General features: G+C 24.8%; 1 non-coding gene across 1 annotated transcript; it reads right to left on the bottom strand.

Annotated features, from left to right (window-relative positions):
- Positions 1-3,278: 3,278 nt before the first annotated feature.
- On the bottom strand, positions 3,279-3,360 carry TRNAS-GCU (transfer RNA serine (anticodon GCU)). Its single transcript has one exon. It is a non-coding gene; the product is annotated as a tRNA-Ser (tRNA).
- Positions 3,361-5,015: the final 1,655 nt, after the last annotated feature.

Below are 5,015 nucleotides of genomic sequence, written 5' to 3'. Positions count from 1 at the left end.
CAGGAAAGTCCTTCAAATTTGTATCAGATTTTTCTCCTTTTTGCCTTAGTGATTAATAACCTATTTTCTTATATGAATACACTCAAAAACACATATTAGTCATTAACCACAATCATAATCTTTTAAGTAATTTTGTTATCATTAAAATCATTTGAGAGATTTTGTCTCAACATTAGTTATATGTGGATTCGCGCATTCGTTTTTTGCCCTGTCAAAACCTAGAGAATTTCAAAATGCAATTTATTGTGTATACGATTTGACGGATTGTACAATTTTCTCTCATTCAATTGCAGAATTCCTCTATAAATAGAGGACTCTACTCAGTTCGAAGAACACCCTAAATGTTCTCTGAAATCTGAGACTTTTACCCGCTTCTCCATTTTTCTACTTCATCTTTTTTTTCTTTCGAGTGGTTATAATACCATATTACGAGTGTCAGTTATTGACTGTCGTATTGATAGTGTAATTCTAAAACAATTTTCTATGGTGCAGTGAAACTCCAATACAGTGTGTTTTGACTGTTTTATCATGGGGACTTTATGATTGATAATCTACCTTGCACAATTTAGGCAGTGTCGCGAAATGTCCTAAAGAAAACGACTTAGTCTGTGACTCAACTTTGTAATAATTTCGATAACATAAATTGATTTTAAAACAGCTTTCTAAACTCAAAAATAACAACTTGACAAACATTCATGAGCTAATGTTGCATAACAATTTTTGTTGTTGCATATTTGTATCATCTTTTTAGTTTTAATAAAAAAGATAAATATTTAAAATTGTTTATATACATATATATATATAGATTAAAGAGTATGGAATGTGAATGGAAAATTAATTTACAATAATCAAATGTTGAATTGATTTCAGTATAAAATAATTTACATCGATATTACTTATTTTTTAATCTGCACAAAAATTTGTTATATATTTTGTAATATTGACATTCATTTTTTAATATCCTAAGAAAATGTAAAAAATAAAATGTAAGCTATTTAGAAGCATTAGAATAAGAAGAAAATTATTACCCTTAATTTTAGTGGTATGGATGCTCCATAATTTTTTTTTTTTTGTTTTGAGAATGAAAGGTAAAGGAGGACATGTTATACCATCCATATGAAAAAACAATTATACGAGTGATTTAACTAAATAGTCATTTGATAATTGATAAATAATCAAATAAGCAATCAATGTTTCAGAGACAATCATTATTCTTCACCTTTGCCAAAACCCATTTTTAAGACACGATTGATAGCACTATTGATTATATTTGTGACCATTCTTTAATTTATGATGCACCTAATAATGACATATTTACTTTTTAATTGATTAATTTTTGCAGTTATTACAATAGTTTTTGCAATATCCATTTAATTTTGTATTTCTTATTTTTTTTAGATTTATGATATACATACAATTTAAAAAGGTACAATAACTCGAACGATCACAATATATCAAATAAAGTTATTATATTCTCTGAAAAAAGTGTTATATTATGCTTGATTTTCAATTTAATTGGTAAATAAATATTCAATAAAAAAGAATGTTCATTAAATTAAAGAAGAGATCCCCTTAATATTTATCTCTTACAATGGCAACTGTTTTTGTCATCTTAATCATTCTAAATCAATTACAAATAATACCAATAATCTCAAACTTATCATATTATATATATTTGTAAAATACCATAAATATACCATACGTGATTGAAAAATCAATTATATCAATCACAATTAACTGTGAATGATTTTTATTTTAAATTAATTTTATTTTATATTATATATTTTTTTAATTTGTTTTAGAAATTAAACAATCATACATCAATAATGTAAAATTATTTTATGGTGACAATCAATCATATTTTAACAAATATATTAAATTAAAAATTAAAAAAGAAAATTATAGATAAGTTTAATGTATTGGTAAATTGTGATAAAAAGTTTGTCAATATAAAATAACATGGGAAGTACAAGTTGATCAAAAGTTCAATGGTTAAAATCTTCCAAGCGAGAGGATCGAATTCTATACTGTATTCTTCTTGACTTTACTGTTGATATATTCAAAACGTATGTGCATTCCACGTGTCCCTGATGCTGGGAAGGATTGACCTAGATGATGACCAATTTGACCAAGTGAATTATATATTGTAGTGGCAACCAATGATATTATGTTAGATAATATGGATTTTGTTAATAATTAAATTGAAACTAAATTGCTAATGATTACACCATCTTCCAAGTTGTTTAATTAATGTTAAACATCTTGTTTAATTAATGTTAAACATCTTATATAGTTTAATTTAATAATGGTAAATACTTTCTTACCTGTTGTTTGGTTGGATTAGCTATAACATCCAATCATTTTACTACTTTATAATCACTTTTTTATGTTTACTTAAGTAAATTTGAATTGTTTTCGCATTCTGGGTATCGATGCCATAATTTCTCAATAATAATTTACCTTAAAAAAAGTTTAATGAATAAATGTAAAAAAATGATAGACATTTCTTTGACATTTAGTTCAAATTATTTGAATTATCCACCCATTTATTTTAAAATAAAATTTATTTACAAAAATGACACTTATTTTTAAAAGTGCCTAATCATACTTTTAGAAAGATTGTGGTGCAAATAAAAAAGAATAACTACTATTGGGTGAGTATATAAATTCATCTTTTAAATTATAAATCTCAGTTAAATTAATTTTTTAATTTTAAGAGTTGATAAATATATTTTTGAAATTATAAAATATTAAATCTTTATATCCTTATATATTTTAATATGATACTGTAATTGAATATATAATTTATCTAATATTGCTCTTAAATTATTATTATTTTTTTGAAAACAAATTAATCAATAAAATTTTATTATCTAAGTAATTATAATAGAACATAAATTAATTATAAACAAATTAATATATAAACTATTTAAATTTTATCTAAAAAATGAATTTATATATTAATAATATTAACATGAAAAAATCAAATATACAATTATCGTCTTATATCATAATCTATAACAATAAAAAATTTAGATTTAAATAACACACCAGTTTGATGGATGAATTTATAATATATATATATATAATTGAAAAAGTCCCTGACAGTAGAAATGAAAAAAACGAGGCATTTATTTAGGATTAGGCAAGAGGTGCTGTCTGGGGCAGGCAGATGGCGACAAAACAACTAAGCAGGCAGCAAGCTAAAACCTTCCCCAGTTACTTCACACTTGTGGTCCCCACCACTTCAAATTCAGTAACAAAAAAGATTTTATTATCGTCGCCTGAGAGATTCGAACTCTCGCGGGGAAACCCCATGTACTTAGCAGGCACACGCCTTAACCACTCGGCCAAAGCGACTCTGTTGGAATACTAGCAATATGTTATTCTTTATAGCTTTATAATATATGAAAGTTAGGGAACGTGGGGAGAAGATTTTCTCTACATTCTCATTTTCTTTTATCTCTTTTATTAATTATTTTTAATGCTTGAGAGTTGAGTTTTTGAGGGATTTAATTAAAGGAAAAGATTTTGTAGAGCTAAATTTATATTTTAATATATATTTGAAAATTAAAAAAATTAAAAAAATTAAAAGAATAATATAATAAGTGATTATATAGTATTTCAATTACACTTATTTTCATAATTTAAAAAAAAAAAGAATTTAGTTATCTTTTCTCTTCTCATCCAAAATCCAATTTAAAACATAGCCGTAACTTTTTAGGTCTTTAAAATCACAATTAGATCTTTAAAAATAATGTCATAAAATCACAATTAGGTCTTTAAAAATAATTATAAAAAAAATGACAATTTGCTCTCTATAATAAGTAATAACAAAAATAATTTAAATAATTTATTTTTCAACTAGTTGCTCAATTTTTCAACGATTATTATGAATGAAGTGTACACTTTTCATATGATTAAGGAATAAAAACTACATGAAAACTATAATAACTCATCTCAAAATGAGCTTATTCGTGATCCTTCTATTTTGATGTAAATTCAATTCATTTATCTAAAATTATGTCAGGAACTGTTCATTGAACATGCCTTATACACTATGTGGTCACTACATATTCTCGTTGTCTCGTGGTCATAGTTTTATAAAATGAAAACTCAATAAAAAACATACATCAACTATACAATTGATTTCTCTTGTGATTAAAATTGAACATGTTCAATTGCTTATAATAACTTGTGATTAAAATTGATTTATTACTAACTTCATTAAGACCACCGATTCAGATTCATATTAGTTCGATAAATTGTTTATGACTAAAATCGTAGAAAATACAAACACTTGAAAGTTTCTTTGATCACATTTAACAATTATCGCACCATAATAAAACTAGAAAATAACACTTGAAAGTTTGTTTCTCGGACCGAGATGGATACAACCACCACAAGATTTAGTAAATTTGAAATATCTAATGGATTTAATATATTAATTTTTGTCTTGAGCATTTATAATTAAGTTAAGTTTGAGCAATATCTAAATCTCAATATCATTTTCAAGGTAACATATTGATGTAACATTTTGAAAAAAATTCATTCTTTAAAAATCAGTAAGTTAAGAAATTATAGTTAAAAATTTTTGCCTATCATATTTTAGTCTTCCTCAATAAATATTAAATATCTTAATCAATTAACTATTTATCATAGAGTATGATTGGTTAGTAATAAGCAATTGATTAAATGAAGTTAGTAATATCTCAATGAAGTTAGTAATAAATTGTCGAAAAATGCTTTTGAAAGGTGGAAGTCGGTGAAATTATGGCAAAATTAGAATCGTTTTGGGGATTTAGAGTTTTTGAAAAATAAACCGGATTATAACTATATTATTTTAATCAGATATTTAAAATAAATTTAGATCTAATTTTAAATTTCGATCTCATAACTGGATTTTTTGCAAAGCCCTACTCTCATGTGTCACACCACACACCAAACATGCATTGGTTTGAATCCAAAGCCTACAAACCAACAAAACCTCATTTTTGTTCCTTTTCATGATGGAA

This window comes from Cicer arietinum, chromosome 8, assembly GCF_000331145.2.
Source record: "Cicer arietinum cultivar CDC Frontier isolate Library 1 chromosome 8, Cicar.CDCFrontier_v2.0, whole genome shotgun sequence".
Classification (NCBI taxonomy): Eukaryota; Viridiplantae; Streptophyta; class Magnoliopsida; order Fabales; family Fabaceae; genus Cicer; species Cicer arietinum.
The sequence above is the reverse complement of the archived record's forward strand: the minus strand, read 5'-3'. Positions and strand labels throughout refer to the sequence as shown.